Source organism: Oncorhynchus masou, unplaced genomic scaffold (assembly GCF_036934945.1).
Source record: "Oncorhynchus masou masou isolate Uvic2021 unplaced genomic scaffold, UVic_Omas_1.1 unplaced_scaffold_3230, whole genome shotgun sequence".
Classification (NCBI taxonomy): Eukaryota; Metazoa; Chordata; class Actinopteri; order Salmoniformes; family Salmonidae; genus Oncorhynchus; species Oncorhynchus masou.
The window spans coordinates 6,149-31,489 of NW_027009645.1; the positions used below are offsets into that span (position 1 = coordinate 6,149).

General features: G+C 58.9%; 1 pseudogene; it reads left to right on the top strand.

Annotated features, from left to right (window-relative positions):
* Positions 1-243: 243 nt before the first annotated feature.
* LOC135534267 (slit homolog 2 protein-like) lies at positions 244-23,234 on the top strand (annotated as a pseudogene).
* Positions 23,235-25,341: the final 2,107 nt, after the last annotated feature.

Sequence of the window (25,341 nt, forward strand, 5' to 3'; positions counted from 1 at the left end):
AGGTCTGTTCTGTGAGTCCCTGATGGTTGTTTTGTTTGTTTTCAGAGGTCTGTTCTGTGAGTCCCTGATGGTTGTTTTGTTTTGTTTGTTTTCAGTGGTCTGTTCTGTGAGTCCCTGATGGTTGTTTTGTTCTGTTTGTTTTGTGGTCTGTTCTGTGAGTCCCTGATGGTTGTTTTGTTTTGTTTGTTTTTAGCGGTCTGTTCTGTGAGTCCCTGATGGTTGTTTTGTTTTGTTTGTTTTCAGTGGTCTGTTCTGTGAGTTCTCTCCTCCCATGGTTCTGCCGCGCACCAGTCCCTGTGATCACTCACGAGTGTATGAACGGAGCCGCAGCGTTGTCGTGAGACGGACCCCGCTGTCAGTGTCTCCATGGTTACGAGGGCGAGTGGTGCGAGACGCTAGCCAGTGTCAACTTCGCTAACCGGACGGTCCCACCCTGCAGCTGCCCTCTAGTCTAATCACACCTGAGACAAACATCACACTACAGGTACACACACACACACACACACACACACTACAGGTACACACACTACAGGTACACACACACTACAGGTACACACACTACAGGTACACACATACACACACACTACAGGTACACACATACACACACACTACAGGTACACACACCACACACACACACACACACCACACACACACACACACACACACCACACACACATACACCACACACACACACACACACCCACACACACACACACACACCACACATACCACACACACACCACACACACACCCCCCACACCACACACACACACACAAACACACACCACACACACACACACTCACACATACCACACACACACACCACACACACCACACCACACACATACACACACACACACACACACACACCACACACACACACACACACACACACCACACACACACAGACACACCACACACACACATATCATCATCACTTCCTTGACTGACTTATAACTATAAGGGGTGATTAAACATAGGTGTGTGTGTGCGCGCGCGCGCAGGCGTATGCATAAGGCAAGTATGTGTGTGTGTGTGTGTGTGTGTGCGTGTGTTTCTGTGTTTCTGTCAGATTGCTACAGATGAGGACAGTGGTGTGTTGCTGTATAAAGGAGACAAGGACCACATTACCATAGAGTTGTATAGAGGACGTCTCCGTGTCAACTACCACACTGGAACACACCCTGCCTCTGCTATATACAGGTAACACACACACACACACACCATACCACACTGGAACACACCCTGCCTCTGCTATATACAGGTAACACACACACACACACACACACACACCATACCACACTGGAACAGACCCTGCCTCTGCTATATACAGGTAACATACACACACACACACACACACACACCATACCACACTGGAACAAACCCTGCCTCTGCTATATACAGGTAACACACACACACACACACACACACACTGGAACAAACCCTGCCTCTGCTATATACAGGTAACACACACACACACACACACACACACACACACACACCATACCACACTGGAACAAACCCTGCCTCTGCTATATACAGGTAACACACACACACACACACACCATACCACACTGGAACAGACCCTGCCCCTGCTATATACAGGTAACATACACACACACACACACACACACACACACACATCATACCACACTGGAACAGACCCTGCCTCTGCTATATACAGGTAACATACACACACACACACACACACACACACACACACACCATACCACACTGGAACACACCCTGCCTCTGCTATATACAGGTAACACACACACACACCATACCACACTGGAACAGACCCTGCCTCTGCTATATACAGGTAACATACACACACACACACACACACACACACACACACACACACCATACCACACTGGAACAGACCCCTGCCTCTGCTATATACAGGTAACATACACACACACACACACACACACCATACCACACTGGAAACAAACCCTGCCTCTGCTATACAGGTAACACACCACACACACACACCATACCACACTGGAACAGACCCTGCCTCTGCTATATACAGGTAACACACACACACACACACACCATACCACACACACATTTCATGATTTGGTTGGCTCTAATTGTGTTGCTGTCTCCTCTCTCTCTCTCCTCTCTCTCTGTCTCTCTCTCTCTCTCTCTCTCAATTTCAATTTCAATTCAATTCAAGGGGCTTTATTGCCATGGGAAACATGTGTTAACATTGCCAAAGCAAGTGAGGTAGATAATATATAAAGTGAATATATAAAGTGAAATAAACAATAAAAATTAACAGTAAACATTACACATACAGAAGTTTCAAAACAATAAAGACAAATGTCATATTATATATATATACAGTGTTTTAACAATGTGCAAATGGTTAAAGGACACAAGATAAAATAAATAAGCATAAATATGGGTTGTATTTCCAATGGTGTGTGTTCTCTCTCTCTCCTCTCAGTGTGGAGACGGTAAATGATGGTGTGTTCTCTCTCTCCTTTCAGTGTGGAGACGGTAAATGATGTGTGTTTCTCTCTCTCCTCTCAGTGTGGGAGACGGAAACAGATGGTGTGTGTTTCTCCTCTCTCCTCTCAGTGTGGAGACGGTAAATGATGGTGTGTTCTCTCTTCTCTCTCTCAGTGTGAGACGGTAAAATGATGGTGTGTTCTCTCTCTCTCTCTCCTCTCAGTGTGAGACGGTAAATGATGGTGTGTGTCTTCTCTCCTCTCAGTGTGGAGACGGTAAAATGAAGGTGTGTGTTCTCTCCTCTCAGTGTGGAGACGGTAAAATGATGGTGTGTGTTCTCTCTCTCTCTCTCTCTCTCAGTGTGGAGACGGTAAAATGAAGGTGTGTGTTCTCTCTCCCTCTCAGTGGAGACGGTAAATGATGGTGTGTGTTCTCTCTCTCTTAAATGAAGGTGTGTGTTTCTCCTCTCAGTGTGGAGACGGTAAATGATGGTGTGTGTTCTCTCTCTCTCCTCTCAGTGTGGAGACGGTAAATGATGGTGTGTTCTCTCTCTCTCCTCTCAGTGTGGGAGACGGTAAATGATGGTGTGTTCTCTCTCCTCTCAGTGTGGAGACGGTAAATGATGGTGTGTGTTCTCTCTCCTCTCAGGGTGGAGACGGTAAATGATGGTGTGTGTTTTCTCTCTCTCTCCTCTCAGTGTGAGACGGTAAATGATGGTGTGTGTTTCTCTCTCTCTCTCCTCTCAGTGTGGGAGACGGTAAATGATGGTGTGTTCTCTCTCCTCTCAGTGTGGAGAGACGGTAAATGATGGTGTGTGTTCTCTCTCTCTCTCTCTCTCTCCTCTCAGTGTGGAGACGGTAAATGATGGTGTGTTTTCTCTCTCTCTCTCCTCTCAGTGTGGAGACGGTAAATGATGGTGTGTTCCATGTGGTAGAGTTGGTGGCATCAGATCAGACTGTGTCTCTGTCTATTGATGGAGGACCAGTCAAGTCTATCAACTCTCTGAGTAAACAGTCAACACTCGGCATCGATTCTCCTCTATACCTGGGAGGTGCGTTACACACTGTGTGTGTCAGGGAAGAGGGCGTTTCTGGGACATATTGTAGCTCCCTCTCGCTTAGCTATAAAACATGTTGGTTCCATATGTGAAGTATCATCTCTCTCTGTGTGTCTCTCTTCTTCTCTTTCTTTCTCTGTGTGTCTCTCTTCTTCTCTTTCTTTCTCTGTGTGTCTCTCTTCTTTCTCTCTCTGTGTGTCTCTCTTCTTCTTTCTTTCTCTGTGTGTCTCTCTTCTTCTTCTTTCTTTCTCTGTGTGTCTCTCTTCTTCTCTTTCTCTCTCTGTGTCTCTTCTTTCTTTTCTCTCTGTGTATCTCTCTTCTTCTTTCTCTCTCTGTATCTCTGCATTCTCTTTTTCTCTGTGTGTCTCTCTTCTTCTCTTTCTTTCTGTGTGTCTCTTCTTCTTTCTTTCTCTGTGTGTCTCTTCTTCTTTCTTTCTCTGTGTGTCTCTTCTTCTTTCTTTCTCTCTGTTCTCTTTCTTCTCTTTCTTCTCTGTCTCTTCTTCTCTTTCTTTCTCTGTGTCTCTCTCTTCTTCTTTCTGTGTCTCTCTCTTCTCTTCTTTCTCCGTGTCTCTCTTCTCTTTTTCTGTGTGTCTCTCTTCTTATCTTTCTCTGTGTGTCTCTCTTTCTTTCTCTCTGTGTGTCTCTCTTCTTCTTTTTCTCTCTCTGTGTACTCTTCTTCTCTTCTCTCTGTGTGTCTCTCTCTTTCTTCTCTTTCTCTCTGTGTCTCTCTTCTTTCCCTCTTCTCTCTTCTCTTTCTTTCTTCTTCTTCTCTTTTCTGTGTGTCTCTCTTCTTCTCTTTCTTTCTCTGTGTCCCTCTTCTTCTTTCTTTCTCTGTGTGTCTCTCTTCTTCTTTCTCTGTGTGTCTCTCTTCTCTTTCTTTCTATGTGTGTCTCTTTCTTCTTTCTTTTTCTGTGTGTCTCTCTTCTCTTTTCTTTCTGTGTGTCTCTCTTCTTATCTTTCTCTCTCTGTGTGTCTCTCTTCTTTCTTCTCTGTGTCTCTTCTTCTTTTTCTCTCTGTGTATCTCTTTTCTTTCTTCTCTGTGTGTCTCTTCTTCTTTTCTTTCTCTGCGTCTCTCTTCTTCTTTCTCTCTGTGTGTCTCTCTTCTTCTTTCTCTGTGTGTCTCTCTTCTTCTTTCTTTCTATGTGTGTCTCTTTCTTCTTTCTTTCTCTGTGTCTCTCTCTTCTTCTCTTTTTCTCTCTGTGTGTCTCTCTTCTTCTCTTTTCTCTCTGTGTGTCTCTCTTCTTCTCTTTTCTCTCTCTGTGTATCTCTCTTCTCTTTCTCTCTGTGTGTCTCTCTTCTTTCTTTCTTTCTCTGTGTGTCTCTCTTCTTTCTTTCTTCTCTGTGTCTCTTTCTTCTTTTCTCTCTGTGTGTCTCTCTCTTCTTTTTCTGTGTCTCTCTCTGCGTGTCTCCTCTTCTCTTCTTTTCTCTCTGTGTGCTCCTCTTCTTCTTTCTCTGTGTCTCTCTTCTCTTCTCTTCTCTCTCTGTGTGTCTCTCTTCTTCTCTTTCTTTCTCTGTGTGTCTCTCTTCTTTCTCTTTCTTTTCTGTGTCTCTCTTCTTTTCTCTGTGTGTCTCTTCTTCTACTCTTTCTTTCTCTTCTGTGTCTCTCTTCTCTCTTTTCTTTCTCTGTGTCTCTTCTCTTTCTTTTCTTCTGTGTCTCTTCATCTTTCTTTCTCTGTGTGTCTCTCTTCTTCTCTTCTCTGTGTCTTCTTCTTTCTTCTCTGTGTCTCTCTTCTTTTCTTTCTTTCTCTGTGTTTTCTCTCTTCTTCTTTCTTTCTGTGTCTCTTCTTCTTCTTTCTTTTCTGTACCCTTCTTTCTTTCTCTGTGTGTCTCTTCTTCTCTTTCTTTCTCTGTGTGTCTCTCTTCTTCTTTCTTTCTGTGTTTCTCTTCTTCTCTCTTTTTCTCTGTGTGTCTCTCTCTTCTTCTTTCTTTCTCTGTGTGTCTCTTCTTCTCTTTCTTCTCTGTGTCTCTCTCTTCTTCTTTCTTTCTCTGTGTCTCTCTTTCTTTCTCTGTGTGTCTCTCTTCTTCTCTTTCTTTCTCTGTGTCTCTCTTTCTTCTTTCTTTTCTGTGTCTCTCTTCTTCTCTTTCTGTGTGTCTCTTCTTCTTCTTTCTTTTCTGTGTCTCTCTCTTCTCTTTCTTTCTCTGTGTGTCTCTCTTCTTCTCTTTCTCTGTGTCTCTCTTCTCTTTCTTTCTCTCTGTGTCTCTCTTCTTATCTTTCTTTCTATGTGTGTCTCTTTCTTCTGTCTTTCTCTGTGTGTCTCTCTTCTTCTCTTTCTCTGTGTGTCTCTCTTCTCTTTCTTTCTCTGTATCTCTCTTCTTCTCTTTCTTTCTCTGTGTGTCTCTCTTCTTCTTCTTTCTTTGTCTGTGTCTCTCTTCTCTTTCTCTCTCTGTGTGTTTCTCTTCTTCTTCTTTCTTTCTCTGTGTGTCTCTTCTTCTTCTCTTTCTTTCTCTGTGTCTCTCTTCTTTCTTTCTCTGTGTGTCTCTTTTTCTCTTTCTTTCTCTGTGTGTCTCTCTTCTTCTCTTTCTTTCTCTGTGTTTCTCTTCTTCTTTCTCTGTGTTCCTCTCCGTCTTCTTCTTCTCTGTGTGTCTCTTCTTTCTTCTCTGTGTGTTTCTCTTCTCCTTTCTACCTCTGTGTCTGTCTCTACATTCAATTCCAATCCAAAGGGCTTTATTGGCATGGGAACACATGTCAACATTGCCAAAGCAAGTGAAGTAGATAAACAAAAGTGAAATAAACAATAAAATATTAACAGTAAACATTACACTTACACTTACAGAACTCTCTCTCCCTCTAACTCTCTCTCGCTCTCTCTTTCGCTCTCTCTTTCTCTCTCGCTCTCTCTATCTCTGTCTCTTTCTCTCTCCCTCTTTCTCTCTCTCTCTCTCCCTTTCCCTCTCACCAGGTATGCCAGATCGTTGGTCAGTCTCTGCAGCGCTGCAGTCTGGAGTTGGGGGGCAGAACGGGACCAGCTTCCATGGCTGTCTCAGGAACCTCTACATCAACGGACAGCTGCAGGATCTCGGGGTCGGGCTGGAGCAGGGACAGGTACACGACCTGGGGGTCAGACTGGAGCAGGAACAGGTAGAGGACCTGGGGGTCAGGCTGGAGCAGGAACAGGTAGAGGACCTGGGGGTCAGGCTGGAGCAGGGACAGGTACAGGACCTGGGGGTCAGACTGGAGCAGGGACAGGACCTGTGGGTCAGGCTGGAGCAGGGACAGGTACAGGACCTGGGGGTTGGGCTGGAGCAGGGACATGTACAGGACCTGGGGGTCAGACTGGAGCAGGGACAGGTACAGGACCTGGGGGTCAGACTGGAGCAGGGACAGGACCTGTGGGTCAGACTGGAGCAGGGACAGGTACAGGACCTGGGGGTCAGACTGGAGCAGGGACAGGTACAGGACCTGGGGGTCAGGCTGGAGCAGGTACAGGTACAGGACCTGTGGGTCAGGCTGGAGCAGGGACAGGGACAGGACCTGGGGGTCGGGCTGGAGCAGGGACAGGGACAGGACCTGGGGGTCGGGCTGGAGCAGGGACAGGGACAGGACCTGGAGGTCAGACTGGAGCAGGGACAGGACCTGGGGGTCAGACTGGAGCAGGGACAGGACCTGGGGGTCAGACTGAGCAGGGACAGGACCTGGGGTCAGGCTGGAGCAGGGAGGACCCTGGGGGTCAGACTGGAGCAGGGACAGGACCTGGGGGTCAGACTGGAGCAGGGACAGGACCTGGGGGTCAGACTGGAGCAGGGACAGGACCTGGGGTCAGGCTGGAGCAGGGACAGGACCTGGAGGTCAGACTGGAGCAGGGACAGACCTGGTGGTCAGGCTGGAGCAGGGACAGACCTGGAGGTCAGGCTGGAGCAGGACAGGACCTGGGGGTCAGGCTGGAGCAGGGACAGGACCTGGGGTCAGGCTGAGCAGGGACAGGACCTGGGGGGTCAGACTGGAGCAGGGACAGGACCTGGGGGTCAGACTGGAGCAGGGACAGGTACAGACCTGGGGCTGGGCTGGAGCAGGACAGGACCTGGAGGTCAGACTGGAGCAGGGACAGGACCTGTGGGTCAGACTGAGCAGGGTCAGGACCTGAGGTCAGACTGGAGCAGGGACAGGACCTGTGTGGGTCAGACTGGAGCAGGGTCAGGACCTGGAGGTCAGACTGGAGCAGGGACAGGACCTGGGAGGTCAGACTGAGCAGGGACAGGACCTGTGGGTCAGACTGGAGCAGGGACAGGTACAGGACCTGGGGTTGGGCTGAGCAGGGACAGGACCTGGAGGTCAGACTGGAGCAGTGACAGGACCTGGGGGTCAGGCTGGAGCAGGGACAGGACCTGGGGGTCAGACTGGAGCAGGGACAGGACCTGGGGGCAAGGCTGGAGCAGGGACAGGACCTGGTGGTCAGACTGGAGCAGGGACAGGACCTGGGGGTCAGACTGGAGCAGGGACAGGACCTGGGGGTCAGACTGAGCAGGGACAGGACCTGGTGGTCAGACTGGAGCAGGGACAGGACCTGGGGGTCAGACTGAAGCAGGGACAGGACCTGGGGGTCAGACTGAGCAGGGACAGGACCTGGGGTCAGACTGGAGCAGGGACAGGACCTGTGGGTCAGACTGGAGCAGGGACAGGACCTGGAGGTCAGACTGAGCAGGGACAGGACCTGGAGGTCAGACTGGAGCAGGGACAGGACCTGAGGTCAGACTGAGCAGGGACAGGACCTGGGGGTCAGACTGGAGAAAGGACAGGACCTGTGGGTCAGACTGAGCAGGGACAGGACCTGGAGGTCAGACTGGAGCAGGGACAGGACCTGGAGGTCAGACTGAGCAGGGACAGGACCTGTGGGTCAGACTGGAGCAGGGTCAGGACCTGGAGGTCAGACTGAGCAGGGACAGGACCTGAGGTCAGACTGAGCAGGACAGACCTGTGGGTCAGACTGGAGCAGGGACAGGTACAGGACCTGGGGGTTGGGCTGGAGCAGGGACAGGACTTGGAGGTCAGACTGAGCAGGGACAGGACCTGGGGGTCAGGCTGGAGCAGGACAGGACCTAGAGGTCAGGCTGGAGCAGGGACAGGACCTGGGGGTCAGACTGGAGCAGGGACAGGACCTGGGGGTCAGACTGAGCAGGGACAGGACCTGGGGTCAGACTGAGCAGGGACAGGACCTGGGGGTCAGGCTGAGCAGGGACAGGACCTGGGAGGTCAGACTGAGCAGGGACAGGACCTGGGGGTCAGACTGGAGCAGGGACAGGACCTGGGGTCAGGCTGAGCAGGGACAGGACCTGGGGGTCAGACTGGAGCAGGGACAGGACCTGTGGGTCAGACTGGAGCAGGGACAGGACCTGGAGGTCAGACTGGAGCAGGGACAGGACCTGGAGGTCAGACTGGAGCAGGGACAGGACCTGGAGGTCAGACTGAGCAGGGACAGGACCTGGGGGTCAGACTGGAGAAAGGACAGGACCTGTGGGTCAGACTGGAGCAGGGACAGGACCTGGAGGCAGACTGGAGCAGGGACAGGACCTGGAGGTCAGACTGGAGCAGGGGACAGGACCTGGGGTCAGACTGGAGCAGGGACAGGACCTGGGGGTCAGGCTGGAGCAGGGACAGGACCTGGGGTCAGACTGAGCAGGGACAGGACCTGGGGGTCAGGCTGAGCAGGGACAGGACCTGGGGTCAGGCTGGAGCAGGGACAGGACCTGGGGTCAGACTGGAGCAGGGACAGGACCTGGGGGTCAGGCTGGAGCAGGGACAGGACCTGGGGTCAGGCTGGAGCAGGGACAGGACCTGGGGTCAGGCTGGAGCAGGGACAGGACCTGGGGGTCATACTGAGCAGGGACAGGACCTGGGGGTCAGACTGGAGCAGGGACAGGACCTGGGGGTCAGACTGGAGCAGGGACAGGACCTGGTGGTCAGACTGAGCAGGACAGGACCTGGGGGTCAGACTGAAGCAGGGACAGGACCTGGGGGTCAGACTGAGCAGGGACAGGACCTGGGGCCGATCTGAGCAGGGACAGGACCTGTGGGTCAGACTGAGCAGGGACAGGACCTGGAGGTCAGACTGGAGCAGGGACAGGACCTGGAGGTCAGACTGGAGCAGGGACAGGACCTGGAGGTCAGACTGAGCAGGGACAGGACCTGGGGGTCAGACTGGAGAAAGGACAGACCCTGTGGGTCAGACTGGAGCAGGGACAGGACCTGGAGGTCAGGCTGGAGCAGGGACAGGACCTGGGGGTCAGACTGGAGCAGGGACAGGACCGGGAGGTCAGACTGAGCAGGGACAGGACCTGGAGGTCAGGCTGAGCAGGGACAGGACCTGGGGGTCAGACTGGAGCAGGGACAGGACCTGAGGTCAGACTGGAGCAGGGACAGGACCTGGAGGTCAGACTGGAGCAGGGACAGGACCTGTGGGTCAGACTGGAGCAGGTCAGGACCTGGAGGTCAGACTGGAGCAGGGACAGGACCTGGAGGTCAGACTGGAGCAGGGACAGGACCTGTGGGTCAGACTGGAGCAGGGACAGGTACAGGACCTGGGGGTTGGGCTGGAGCAGGGACAGGACTTGGAGGTCAGACTGGAGCAGGGACAGGACCTGGGGGTCAGGCTGAGCAGGGACAGGACCTAGAGGTCAGGCTGGAGCAGGGACAGGACCTGGGGTCAGACTGGAGCAGGGACAGGACCTGGGGTCAGACTGGAGCAGGGACAGGACCTGGGGGTCAGACTGAGCAGGGACAGGACCTGGGGGTCAGGCTGGAGCAGGGACAGGACCTGAGGTCAGACTGAGCAGGGACAGGACCTGGGGGTCAGACTGAGCAGGGACAGGACCTGGGGGTCAGGCTGGAGCAGGGACAGGACCTGGGGGTCAGACTGGAGCAGGGACAGGACCTGTGGGTCAGACTGGAGCAGGGACAGGACCTGGAGGTCAGACTGAGCAGGGACAGGACCTGGAGGTCAGACTGGAGCAGGGACAGGACCTGGAGGTCAGACTGAGCAGGGACAGGACCTGGGGGTCAGACTGGAGAAAGGACAGGACCTGTGGGTCAGACTGGAGCAGGGACAGGACCTGGAGGTCAGACTGGAGCAGGGACAGGACCTGGAGGTCAGACTGGAGCAGGGACAGGACCTGGGGGTCAGACTGGAGCAGGGACAGGACCTGGGGTCAGGCTGAGCAGGGACAGGACCTGGGGGTCAGACTGAGCAGGGACAGGACCTGGGGTCAGGCTGGAGCAGGGACAGGACCTGGGGTCAGACTGAGCAGGTACTGGACCTGGGGTCAGACTGGAGCAGGTACAGGACCTGGGGGTCAGACTGGAGCAGGGACAGGGACCTGGGGGTCAGACTGGAGCAGGGACAGGACCTGGGGGTCAGGCTGGAGCAGGGACAGGACCTTGGTGTCAGACTGAGCAGGTACAGGACCTGGGGGTCAGACTGGAGCAGGGACAGGACCTGGGGGTCAGACTGGAGCAGGTACCGGACCTGGGGTCAGACTGGAGCAGGTACAGGACCTGGGGGTCAGACTGGAGCAGGGACAGGACCTGGGGGTCAGGCTGGAGCAGGTACAGGACCTGGGGTCAGGCTGGAGCAGGGACAGGTACAGGACCTGGGGGTCATACTGGAGCAGGGACAGGACCTGGGGTCAGACTGAGCAGGTACAGGACCTGGGGGTCGGGCTGAGCAGTTACAGGACCTGGGGTCAGACTGAGCAGGGACAGGACCTGGGGGTCAGACTGGAGCAGGGACAGGACCTGGAGGTCATACTGGAGCAGGGACAGGACCTGGGGGTCAGACTGGAGCAGGGACAGCTACAGGACCTGGGGTTGGGCTGGAGCAGGGACAGGTACAGGACCTGGGGGTCAGACTGGAGCAGGGACAGGACCTGGGGGTCAGGCTGGCAGGGACAGGACCTTGGTGTCAGACTGAGCAGGTACAGGACCTGGGGGTCAGGCTGGAGCAGGGACAGGACCTGGGGGTCAGGCTGGAGCAGGGACAGGACCTGGGGGTCAGACTGAGCAGGTACAGGACCTGGGGGTCAGACTGAGCAGGGACAGGACCTGGGGGTCAGGCTGGAGCAGGTACAGGACCTGGGGGTCAGGCTGGAGCAGGGACAGGTACAGGACCTGGGGGTCGTACTGGAGCAGGGACAGGACCTGGGGGTCAGACTGGAGCAGGTACAGGACCTGGGGTCGGGCTGGAGCAGGTACAGGACCTGGGGGTCAGACTGGAGCAGGGACAGGACCTGGGGGTCAGACTGGAGCAGGGACAGGACCTGGGGGTCAGACTGAGCAGGGACAGCTACAGGACCTGGGGGTTGGGCTGGAGCAGGGACAGGTACAGGACCTGGGGGTCAGACTGAGCAGGGACAGGACCTGGGGGTCAGGCTGGAGCAGGGACAGGACCTTGGTGTCAGACTGAGCAGGTACAGGACCTGGGGGTCAGGCTGGAGCAGGGACAGGACCTGGGGGTCAGGGCTGGAGCAGGGACATGTATAGGACCTGGGGTCAGGCTGAGCAGGGACATGTTTAGGACCTGGGGTCAGGCTGGAGCAGGGACAGGACCTTGGTGTCAGACTGGAGCAGGTACAGGACCTGGGGGTCAGACTGGAGCAGGGACAGGACCTGGGGGGTCAGACTGGAGCAGGTACCGGACCTGGGGGTCAGACTGGAGCAGGTACAGGACCTGGGGGTCAGACTGGAGCAGGTACCGGACCTGGGGGTCAGACTGGAGCAGGTACAGGACCTGGGGGTCAGACTGGAGCAGGGACAGGACCTGGGGGTCAGGCTGGAGCAGGTACAGGACCTGGGGGTCAGGCTGGAGCAGGGACAGGTACAGGACCTGGGGGTCGTACTGGAGCAGGGACAGGACCTGGGGTCAGACTGAGCAGGTACAGGACCTGGGGTCGGGCTGGAGCAGGTACAGGACCTGGGGGTCAGACTGAGCAGGGACAGGACCTGGGGTCAGACTGAGCAGGGACAGGACCTGGAGGTCATACTGGAGCAGGGACAGGACCTGGGGGTCAGACTGGAGCAGGGACAGCTACAGGACCTGGGGGTTGGGCTGGAGCAGGGACAGGTACAGGACCTGGGGGTCAGACTGGAGCAGGGACAGGACCTGGGGGTCAGGCTGGAGCAGGGACAGGACCTTGGTGTCAGACTGGAGCAGGTACAGGACCTGGGGGTCAGGCTGGAGCAGGGACAGGACCTGGGGGTCAGGCTGGAGCAGGGACATGTATAGGACCTGGGGTCAGGCTGAGCAGGGACAGGACCTGGGGGTCAGACTGAGCAGGTACAGGACCTGGGGGTCGGGCTGGAGCAGGTACAGGACCTGGGGTCAGACTGGAGCAGGTACAGGACCTGGGGGTCGGGCTGGAGCAGGTACAGGACCTGGGGGTCAGACTGGAGCAGGTACAGGACCTGGGGGTCAGACTGGAGCAGGGACAGGACCTGGGGGTCAGGCTGGAGCAGGTACAGGACCTGGGGGTCAGGCTGGAGCAGGGACAGGTACAGGACCTGGGGGTCATACTGAGCAGGGACAGGACCTGGGGGTCAGACTGGAGCAGGTACAGGACCTGGGGGTCGGGCTGGAGCAGGTACAGGACCTGGGGGTCAGACTGGAGCAGGGACAGGACCTGGGGTCAGACTGAGCAGAGACAGGACCTGAGGTCATACTGGAGCAGGGACAGGACCTGGGGGTCAGACTGGAGCAGGGACAGCTACAGACCTGGGGGCTTGGGCTGGAGCAGGGACAGGTACAGGACCTGGGGGTCAGACTGGAGCAGGGACAGGACCTGGGGGTCAGGCTGGAGCAGGGACAGGACCTTGGTGTCAGACTGGAGCAGGTACAGGACCTGGGGGTCAGGCTGGAGCAGGGACAGGACCTGGAGGTCAGGCTGGAGCAGGGACAGGACCTGGGGGTCAGGCTGGAGCAGGTACAGGACCTGGGGGTCAGACTGGAGCAGGGACAGGACCTGGGGGTCGTACTGGAGCAGGGACAGGACCTGGGGGTCAGGCTGGAGCAGGGACAGGACCTGGGGGTCAGACTGGAGCAGGTACAGGACCTGGGGGTCAGACTGGAGCAGGGACAGGACCTGGGGGTCAGGCTGGAGCAGGTACAGGACCTGGGGGTCAGGCTGGAGCAGGGACAGGTACAGGACCTGGGGGTCGTACTGGAGCAGGGACAGGACCTGGGGGTCAGACTGGAGCAGGTACAGGACCTGGGGGTCGGGCTGGAGCAGGTACAGGACCTGGGGGTCAGACTGGAGCAGGGACAGGACCTGGGGGTCAGACTGGAGCAGGGACAGGACCTGGGGGTCAGACTGGAGCAGGGACAGCTACAGGACCTGGGGGTTGGGCTGGAGCAGGGACAGGTACAGGACCTGGGGGTCAGACTGGAGCAGGGACAGGACCTGGGGGTCAGGCTGGAGCAGGGACAGGACCTTGGTGTCAGACTGGAGCAGGTACAGGACCTGGGGTCAGGCTGAGCAGGGACAGGACCTGGGGGTCAGGCTGGAGCAGGGACATGTATAGGACCTGGGGTCAGGCTGGAGCAGGGACATGTATAGGACCTGGGGTCAGGCTGGAGCAGGGACAGGACCTTGGTGTCAGACTGGAGCAGGTACAGGACCTGGGGGTCAGACTGGAGCAGGGACAGGACCTGGGGTCAGACTGGAGCAGGTACCGGACCTGGGGGTCAGACTGAGCAGGTACAGGACCTGGGGGTCAGACTGAGCAGGGACAGGACCTGGGGTCAGGCTGGAGCAGGTACAGGACCTGGGGTCAGGCTGGAGCAGGGACAGGTACAGGACCTGGGGGTCGTACTGGAGCAGGGACAGGACCTGGGGGTCAGACTGAGCAGGTACAGGACCTGGGGGTCGGGCTGGAGCAGGTACAGGACCTGGGGGTCAGACTGGAGCAGGGACAGGACCTGGGGGTCAGACTGGAGCAGGGACAGGACCTGGAGGTCATACTGGAGCAGGGACGGGACCTGGGGGTCAGACTGGAGCAGGGACAGCTACAGGACCTGGGGGTTGGGCTGGAGCAGGGACAGGTACAGGACCTGGGGGTCAGACTGGAGCAGGGACAGGACCTGGGGGTCAGGCTGGAGCAGGGACAGGACCTTGGTGTCAGACTGAGCAGGTACAGGACCTGGGGGTCAGGCTGGAGCAGGGACAGGACCTGGGGTCAGGCTGGAGCAGGGACATGTATAGGACCTGGGGGTCAGGCTGGAGCAGGGACATGTATAGGACCTGGGGGTCAGGCTGGAGCAGGGACAGGACCTTGGTGTCAGACTGGAGCAGGTACAGGACCTGGGGGTCAGACTGGAGCAGGGACAGGACCTGGGGGTCAGACTGGAGCAGGTACCGGACCTGGGGGTCAGACTGGAGCAGGTACAGGACCTGGGGGTCAGACTGGAGCAGGGACAGGACCTGGGGGTCAGGCTGGAGCAGGTACAGGACCTGGGGGTCAGGCTGGAGCAGGGACAGGTACAGGACCTGGGGGTCGTACTGGAGCAGGGACAGGACCTGGGGGTCAGACTGGAGCAGGTACAGGACCTGGGGGTCGGGCTGGAGCAGGTACAGGACCTGGGGGTCAGACTGGAGCAGGGACAGGACCTGGGGGTCAGACTGGAGCAGGTACAGGACCTGGGGGTCGGGCTGGAGCAGGTACAGGACCTGGGGGTCAGACTGGAGCAGGGACAGGACCTGGGGGTCAGACTGGAGCAGGGACAGGACCTGGAGGTCATACTGGAGCAGGGACAGGACCTGGGGGTCAGACTGGAGCAGGGACAGCTACAGGACCTGGGGGTTGGGCTGGAGCAGGGACAGGTACAGGACCTGGGGGTCAGACTGGAGCAGGGACAGGACCTGGGGGTCAGGCTGGAGCAGGGACAGGACCTTGGTGTCAGACTGGAGCAGGTACAGGACCTGGGGGTCAGGCTGGAGCAGGGACAGGACCTGGGGGTCAGGCTGGAGCAGGGACATGTATAGGACCTGGGGGTCAGGCTGGAGCAGGGACATGTATAGGACCTGGGGTCAGGCTGGAGCAGGGACAGGACCTGGTGTCAGACTGGAGCAGGTACAGGACCTGGGGGTCAGACTGGAGCAGGGACAGGACCTGGGGTCAGACTGGAGCAGGTACCGGACCTGGGGTCAGACTGAGCAGGTACAGGACCTGGGGTCAGACTGGAGCAGGGACAGGACCTGGGGGTCAGGCTGGAGCAGGTACAGGACCTGGGGTCAGGCTGGAGCAGGGACAGGTACAGGACCTGGGGTCGTACTGGAGCAGGGACAGGACCTGGGGGTCAGACTGAGCAGGTACAGGACCTGGGGGTCGGGCTGGAGCAGGTACAGGACCTGGGGTCAGACTGAGCAGGGACAGGACCTGGGGGTCAGACTGGAGCAGGTACAGGACCTGGGGGTCAGGCTGAGCAGGGACAGGACCTAGAGGTCATACTGGAGCAAGGACAGGACCTGGGGTCAGACTGGAGCAGGGACAGGACCTGGGGTCAGACTGGAGCAGGTACAGGACCTGGGGTCAGGCTGAGCAGGGACAGGACCTAGAGGTCATACTGGAGCAGGGACAGGACCTAGAGGTCATACTGGAGCAGGGACAGGACCTGGAGGTCAGGCTGGAGCAGGGACAGGACCTGGGGGTCATGCTGGAGCAGGGCCAGGACCTGGGGGTCAGGCTGGAGCAGGGACAGGACCTGGAGGTCAGGCTGGAGCAGGGACAGGACCTGGGGGTCATGCTGGAGCAGGGACAGGACCTGGGGGTCATACTGGAGCAGGGCCAGGACCTGGGGGTCAGGCTGGAGCAGGGACAGGACCTGGAGGTCAGGCTGGAGCAGGGACAGGACCTGGGGGTCGGGCTGGAGCAGGGACAGGACCTGGAGGTCAGACTGGAGCAGGGACAGGACCTGGGGGTCGTACTGGAGCAGGGACAGGACCTGGGGTCAGACTGAGCAGGGACAGGACCTGGAGGTCAGACTGGAGCAGGGACAGGACCTGGGGGTCGTACTGGAGCAGGGACAGGACCTGGGGGTCAGGCTGGAGCAGGGACAGGTACAGGACCTGGGGGTCGTACTGGAGCAGGGACAGGACCTGGGGGTCAGACTGGAGCAGGTACAGGACCTGGGGGTCGGGCTGGAGCAGGGACAGGTACAGGACCTGGGGGTCAGACTGGAGCAGGGACAGGACCTGGGGGTCAGGCTGGAGCAGGGACAGGACCTTGGTGTCAGACTGGAGCAGGTACAGGACCTGGGGGTCAGGCTGGAGCAGGGACAGGACCTGGGGGTCAGGCTGGAGCAGGGACAGGACCTGGGGGTCAGGCTGGAGCAGGGACAGGACCTGGGGGTCAGACTGGAGCAGGTACAGGACCTGGGGGTCAGACTGGAGCAGGGACAGGACCTGGGGGTCAGGCTGGAGCAGGGACAGGTACAGGACCTGGGGGTCGTACTGGAGCAGGGACAGGACCTGGGGGTCAGACTGGAGCAGGTACAGGACCTGGGGGTCGGGCTGGAGCAGGTACAGGACCTGGGGGTCAGACTGGAGCAGGGACAGGACCTGGGGGTCAGACTGGAGCAGGGACAGGACCTGGGGGTCAGACTGGAGCAGGGACAGCTACAGGACCTGGGGGTTGGGCTGGAGCAGGGACAGGTACAGGACCTGGGGGTCAGACTGGAGCAGGGACAGGACCTGGGGGTCAGGCTGGAGCAGGGACAGGACCTTGGTGTCAGACTGGAGCAGGTACAGGACCTGGGGGTCAGGCTGGAGCAGGGACAGGACCTGGGGGTCAGGCTGGAGCAGGGACATGTATAGGACCTGGGGGTCAGGCTGGAGCAGGGACATGTATAGGACCTGGGGGTCAGGCTGGAGCAGGGACAGGACCTTGGTGTCAGACTGGAGCAGGTACAGGACCTGGGGGTCAGACTGGAGCAGGGACAGGACCTGGGGGTCAGACTGGAGCAGGTACCGGACCTGGGGGTCAGACTGGAGCAGGTACAGGACCTGGGGGTCAGACTGGAGCAGGGACAGGACCTGGGGGTCAGGCTGAGCAGGTACAGGACCTGGGGGTCAGGCTGGAGCAGGGACAGGTACAGGACCTGGGGGTCGTACTGGAGCAGGGACAGGACCTGGGGGTCAGACTGGAGCAGGTACAGGACCTGGGGGTCGGGCTGGAGCAGGTACAGGACCTGGGGGTCAGACTGGAGCAGGGACAGGACCTGGGGGTCAGACTGGAGCAGGGACAGGACCTGGGGGTCAGACTGGAGCAGGTACAGGACCTGGGGGTCAGGCTGGAGCAGGGACAGGACCTAGAGGTCATACTGGAGCAGGAACAGGACCTAGAGGTCATACTGGAGCAGGGACAGGACCTGGAGGTCAGGCTGGAGCAGGGACAGGACCTGGGGTCATGTGGAGCAGGGCCAGGACCTGGGGGTCAGGCTGGAGCAGGGACAGGACCTGGAGGGTCAGGCTGGAGCAGGGACAGGACCTGGGGTCATGCTGGAGCAGGGACAGGACCTGGGGGTCATACTGGAGCAGGGCCAGGACCTGGGGTCAGGCTGGAGCAGGGACAGGACCTGGAGGTCAGGCTGAGCAGGGACAGAACCTGGGGGTCGGGCTGAGCAGGGACAGGACCTGGAGGTCAGACTGGAGCAGGACAGGACCTGGGGTATGCTGGAGCAGGGACAGGACCTGGGGGTCAGACTGGAGCAGGGACAGGACCTGGAGAGGTCAGACTGAGCAGGGACAGGACCTGGGGTCGTACTGGAGCAGGGACAGGACCTGGGGTCAGGCTGGAGCAGGACAGGTACAGGACCTGGGGGTCGTACTGGAGCAGGGACAGGACCTGGGGGTCAGACTGAGCAGGTACAGGACCTGGGGGTCGGGCTGGAGCAGGGACAGGTACAGGACCTGGGGGTCAGACTGGAGCAGGGACAGGACCTGGGGGTCAGGCTGGAGCAGGGACAGGACCTTGGTGTCAGACTGGAGCAGGTACAGGACCTGGGGGTCAGGCTGAGCAGGGACAGGACCTGGGGGTCAGGCTGAGCAGGGACAGGACCTGGGGGTCAGACTGGAGCAGGTACAGGACCTGGGGTCAGGCTGGAGCAGGGACAGGACCTGGGGGTCAGGCTGGAGCAGGTACAGGACCTGGGGGTCAGGCTGGAGCAGGGACAGGTACAGGACCTGGGGTCGTACTGGAGCAGGGACAGGACCTGGGGGTCAGACTGGAGCAGGTACAGGACCTGGGGTCGGGCTGGAGCAGGTACAGGACCTGGGGGTCAGACTGGAGCAGGGACAGGACCTGGGGTCAGACTGGAGCAGGGACAGGACCTGGGGGTCAGACTGGAGCAGGGACAGCCACAGGACCTGGGGGTTGGGCTGGAGCAGGACAGGTACAGGACCTGGGGGTCAGACTGGAGCAGGTACAGACCTGGGGTCAGGCTGGAGCAGGGACAGGACCTTGGTGTCAGACTGAGCAGGTACAGGACCTGGGGGTCAGGCTGGAGCAGGGACAGGACCTGGGGGTCAGGCTGGAGCAGGGACATGTATAGGACCTGGGGGTCAGGCTGGAGCAGGGACATGTATAGGGACCTGGGGGGTCAGGCTGGAGCAGGACAGGACCTTGGTGTCAGACTGGAGCAGGTACAGGACCTGGGGTCAGACTGGAGCAGGGACAGGACCTGGGGTCAGACTGGAGCAGGTACCGGACCTGGGGGTCAGACTGAGCAGGTACAGGACCTGGGGGTCAGACTGGAGCAGGGACAGGACCTGGGGGGTCAGGCTGAGCAGGTACAGGACCTGGGGGTCAGGCTGGAGCAGGGACAGGTACAGGACCTGGGGTCGTACTGGAGCAGGGACAGGACCTGGGGGTCAGACTGAGCAGGTACAGGACCTGGGGGTCGGGCTGGAGCAGGTACAGGACCTGGGGTCAGACTGAGCAGGGACAGGACCTGGGGGTCAGACTGGAGCAGGGACAGGACCTGGAGGTCATACTGGAGCAGGGACAGGACCTGGGGGTCAGACTGGAGCAGGGACAGCTACAGGACCTGGGGGTTGGGCTGGAGCAGGGACAGGAACAGGACCTGGGGGTCAGACTGAGCAGGGACAGGACCTGGGGGTCAGGCTGGAGCAGGGACAGGACCTTGGTGTCAGACTGGAGCAGGTACAGGACCTGGGGGTCAGGCTGGAGCAGGGACAGGACCTGGAGGTCAGGCTGGAGCAGGGACATGTATAGGACCTGGGGGTCAGGCTGGAGCAGGGACATGTATAGGACCTGGGGTCAGGCTGGAGCAGGACAGGACCTTGGTGTCAGACTGAGCAGGTACAGGACCTGACTGGAGCAGGGACAGGACCTGGGGGTCAGACTGGAGCAGGTACCGGACCTGGGGGTCAGACTGGAGCAGGTACAGGACCTGGGGGTCAGACTGGAGCAGGGACAGGACCTGGGGGTCAGGCTGAGCAGGGACAGGACCTGGGGTCAGGCTGAGCAGGTACAGGACCTGGGGGTCAGGCTGGAGCAGGGACAGGTACAGGGACCTGGGGGTCGTACTGAGCAGGGACAGACCTGGGGGTCAGACTGGAGCAGGTACAGGACCTGGGGTCAGGCTGAGCAGGGACAGGACCTAGAGGTCATACTGAGCAGGGACAGGACCTGGGGGTCAGACTGGAGCAGGGACAGGACCTGGGGGTCAGACTGGAGCAGGTACAGGACCTGGGGGTCAGGCTGGAGCAGGGACAGGACCTAGAGGTCATACTGGAGCAGGGACAGGACCTAGAGGTCATACTGGAGCAGGGACAGGACCTGGAGGTCAGGCTGGAGCAGGGACAGGACCTGGGGGTCATGCTGGAGCAGGGCCAGGACCTGGGGGTCAGGCTGGAGCAGGGACAGGACCTGGAGGTCAGGCTGGAGCAGGGACAGGACCTGGGGGTCATGCTGGAGCAGGGACAGGACCTGGGGGTCATACTGAGCAGGGCCAGGACCTGGGGGTCAGGCTGAGCAGGGGACAGGACCTGGAGGTCAGGCTGGAGCAGGGACAGGACCTGGGGGGTCGGGCTGAGCAGGGACAGGACCTGGAGGTCAGACTGGAGCAGGGACAGGACCTGGGGTCGTACTGGAGCAGGGACAGGACCTGGGGGTCAGACTGGAGCAGGGACAGGACCTGGAGGTCAGGCTGGAGCAGGGACAGGACCTGGAGGTCAGGCTGGAGCAGGACAGGACCTGGGGGTCAGGCTGAGCAGGGACAGGACCTGGGGGTCAGGCTGGAGCAGGGACAGGACCTGGAGGTCAGACTGAGCAGGGACAGGACCTGGGGTCAGACTGGAGCAGGGGGGTCATACTGAGCAGGGACAGGACCTGGGGTCAGACTGAGCAGGGACAGGACCTGGGGTCAGACTGGAGCAGGGGGTCATACTGGAGCAGGGACAGGACCTGGGGGTCAGACTGGAGCAGGGACAGGACCTGGAGGTCAGGCTGGAGCAGGGACAGGACCTGGGGGTCGGGCTGAGCAGGGACAGGACCTGGGGGTCAGACTGGAGCAGGGACAGGACCTGGGGGTCGTACTGGAGCAGGGACAGGACCTGGGGGTCAGACTGAGCAGGGACAGGACCTGGGGGTCAGGCTGGAGCAGGGACAGGACCTGGGGGTCGTACTGGAGCAGGGACAGGACCTGGGGGTCAGACTGGAGCAGGGACAGGACCTGGGGGTCAGGCTGGAGCAGGGACAGGACCTGGGGGTCAGACTGGAGCAGGGACAGGACCTGGGGGTCAGACTGGAGCAGGGACAGGACCTAGAGGTCAGGCTGGAGCAGGGACAGGACCTGGGGGTCAGGCTGGAGCAGGGACAGGACCTGGGGTCAGACTGAGCAGGGACAGGACCTGGGGGTCAGACTGGAGCAGGGACAGGACCTGGGGTTGGGCTGAGCAGGGGGTCATACTGAGCAGGGACAGGACCTGGGGGTCGTACTGGAGCAGGGACAGGACCTGGGGGTCGTACTGGAGCAGGGACAGGACCTGGGGGTTGGGCTGGAGCAGGGGGTCATACTGGAGCAGGTACAGGACCTGGGGGTCAGACTGGAGCAGGGACAGGACCTGGGGGTCGTACTGGAGCAGGGACAGGACCTGGGGGTCAGACTGGAGCAGGGACAGGACCTGGAGGTCAGACTGGAGCAGGGACAGGACCTGGAGGTCAGACTGGAGCAGGGACAGGACCTGGAGGTCAGACTGGAGCAGGTACCGGACCTGGGGGTCAGACTGGAGCAGGTACAGGACCTGGGGGTCAGACTGGAGCAGGGACAGGACCTGGGGGTCAGGCTGGAGCAGGGACAGGACCTAGAGGTCAGGCTGGAGCAGGGTCAGGACCTGGGGGTCAGGCTGGAGCAGGGTCAGGACCTGGGGGTCAGGCTGGAGCAGGGAAAATACCTGGGGGTCAGACTGGAGCAGGGACAGGACCTGGGGGTTGGGCTGGAGCAGGGGGTCATACTGGAGCAGGTACAGGACCTGGGGGTCAGACTGGAGCAGGGACAGGACCTGGGGGTCGTACTGGAGCAGGGACAGGACCTGGGGGTCAGACTGGAGCAGGGACAGGACCTGGAGGTCAGACTGGAGCAGGGACAGGGACCTGGAGGTCAGACTGAGCAGGGACAGGACCTGGAGGTCAGACTGAGCAGGTACCGGACCTGGGGGTCAGACTGGAGCAGGTACAGGACCTGGGGGTCAGACTGGAGCAGGGACAGGACCTGGGGGTCAGGCTGGAGCAGGGACAGGACCTAGAGGTCAGGCTGGAGCAGGGTCAGGACCTGGGGGTCAGGCTGGAGCAGGGTCAGGACCTGGGGGTCAGGCTGGAGCAGGGAAAATACCTGGGGGTCAGACTGGAGCAGGGACAGGACCTGGGGGTCAGGCTGGAGCAGGGACAGGACCTGGGGGTCAGACTGGAGCAGGGACAGGACCTGGGGGTCGTACTGGAGCAGGGACAGGACCTGGGGGTCAGACTGGAGCAGGGACAGGACCTGGGGGTCAGGCTGGAGCAGGGACAGGACCTAGAGGTCAGACTGGAGCAGGGACAGGACCTGGGGGTCAGGCTGGAGCAGGGACAGGACCTAGAGGTCAGACTGGAGCAGGGACAGGACCTGGGGGTCAGGCTGGAGCAGGGACAGGACCTAGAGGTCAGACTGGAGCAGGGACAGGACCTGGAGGTCAGGCTGTTCCACCTCTAAACTGAACCCTGTTGTGTTTCCCAGACTGGCGTTGAGGCGGGATGCCAGCCATGCTGTTCCACCTCTAAACTGAACCCTGTTGTGTTTCCCAGACTGGCGTTGAGGCGGATGCCAGCCATGCTGTTCCACCTCTAAACTGAACCCTGTTGTGTTTCCCAGACTGGCGTTGAGGCGGGATGCCAGCCATGCTGTTCCACCTCTAAACTGAACCCTGTTGTGTTTCCCAGACTGGCGTTGAGGCGGGATGCCAGCCATGCTGTTCCACCTCTAAACTGAACCCTGGGTTGTGTTTCCCAGACTGGCGTTGAGGCGGGATGCCAGCCATGCTGTTCCACCTCTAAACTGAACCCTGTTGTGTTTCCCAGACTGGCGTTGAGGCGGGATGCCAGCCATGCCAGGCAGGGGTGTGCGGCCAGGGTGAGTGCCACCCAACCGGTCAGAGAGATTTCTCCTGTACCTGCCGCCCTGGGTGGACCGGGAGACCATTGTCAGGACCAGGTCAACAACCCCTGTGATGGGAACAAGTCAGTGGACTGGGGATGGGGGTGAGGGGAGGGGGAGGGGGTGAGGGGAGGGGAGGAGGGGGGAGGGGTGGGGGGGGGGGTGAGGGGGTGAGGGGATGGGTGAGGGGATGATGGAAAGGATGGGGTGAGGGGAGGGGGAGGAGGGGGTGAGGATGGGGTGAGGGGAGGGGTGAGGGGAGGGCGTGGAGGGCTGAGGGGTGAGGGGAGGATGGAAAGGGATGGGGGTGAGAGGAGGATGGAGAGGGGTGAGGGGGAGGTTGGAGAGGGGTGAGGGGGAGAGGGATGGGGGTGAGGATTGAGAGAGATGGGGGTGAGGATGGAGAGGGATGGGGTGAGGGGGAGGATGGGGGTGAGGGGTGCTGTTTGGTTGTATTGATTGGGATTTCGATCCATTTAAATTGTATTTCCCCTCTGCCTCCCCTTCTCTCTCTCTCTCCTTCCTCTCCCTCCCCCTTCCTCTCCCTCCCCCTTCTCACTCTCCCTCCCCCTTTTCTCTCTCCGTCCTCTCCCTCCCCTTCTCTCTCCCTCCCCCTCTCTCACTCTCCTCCCCATCGCTCTCTCCCTCCCCCTCTCTCTCTCTCTCTCCCTCCCCCTTCTCTCCCTCCCCCCATCTCTCTCTCCGTCCCTCTCCCTCCCCCATCTCTCTCTCTCTCCGTCCTCTCCCTCCCCCTTCTCTCTCTCCCCCCCCCTCTCTCTCTCTCCCCCCCCATCTCTCTCTCCATCCTCTCCCTCCCTCTCTCTCTCCCCCCATCTCTCTATATCTCTCCCTCCCCCTTCTCTCCCTCCCCCATCTCTCCTCTTTATCTCTCCCTTCCCCATCTCTCTCTCCCTCCCCATCTTCTCTCTCTCCGCCCTCTCCCTCCCCCTTCTCTCCCTCCCCATCTATCTCTCTCTCTGTCCTCTCCCTCCCCCCCTTCTCTCTTCCTCCCCATCTCTCTCTCTCCCTCCCCATCTCCTCCCCTTCCTCTCCCTCCACCCCATCTCTATCTCCGTCCTCTCCCCTCCCCATCCCATCTCTCCCCTCCACCCCATCTCTCTCTCCGTCCCTCCTCCCCCATCTCTCTCTCTCTGTCCCTCCTCCCCTTCTCTCTCTCCTCCCCCCATCTCTCTCTCCCCCCCCATCTCCCTCCCCCCCTTCCCTCTCCCTCCTCCCCTCTCCCCTTCTCTCTCCCCTCCACCCCATCTCTCTCCGTCCCTCTCCTCCTTCCTGCAGGTGTATCCATGGTTCATGTCTTCCTATCAATCCTACCCTACCCTGTCGCTGCCAGCTAGATTCCTCGGGGTGCTGTGTGACGAGGCAGACCAGGAAGTGCTGGACCCTGTCAGCTGACCAGATGTAAACATGGGAAATGTAGGCTGTCTGGCCTGGGCAAGGCCTACTGTCAATGTAACCTGTGATACACGGGGGGACGCCTGCGACAGAGGTGAGGAGGAGGGAGGGAGGGAGGGGAGGGAGTGACACGGTCTCATCTGGCCACTGTCTGTCTGTTCTAACTCTCTGCTGTCTGTCTGTTCATCTGTCTGTCTGTTCTAACTCTCTGCTGTCTGTCTGTTCATCTGTCTGTCTGCTCTAACTCTCTGCTGTCTGTCTGTCTGTTCTAACTCTGTTGCTCTGTCTGTTCATCTGTCTGTCGTTCTAACTCTCTGCTGTCTGTCTGTTCATCTGTCTGTCTGCTCTAACTCTCTGCTGTCTGTCTGTTCATCTGTCTGTCTGCTCTAACTCTCTGCTGTCTGTCTGTTCATCTGTCTGTCTGCTCAACTTTCTAAGCGTCGGGTCTGTCTGCTCTAACTCTCTGCTGTCTGTCTGTTCATCTGTCTGGGTCTGCTCTAACTCTCTGCTGTCTGTCTGTTCATCTGTCTGTCTGCTCTAACTCTCTGCTGTCTATCTGTTCATCTGTCTGTCTGCTCTAACTTCTTCTGCTGTCTGTCTGTTCATCTGTCTGTCTGCTCTAACTTCTGCTGTCTGTCTGTCTGCTCTAACTCTCTGCTGTCTGTCTGTTCATCTGTCTGTCTGTTCTAACTTCTGCTGTCTATCTGTTCATCTGTCTGTCTGCTCTAACTCTCTGCTGTCTGTCTGCTCTAACTCTCTGCTGTCTGTCTGTCTGCT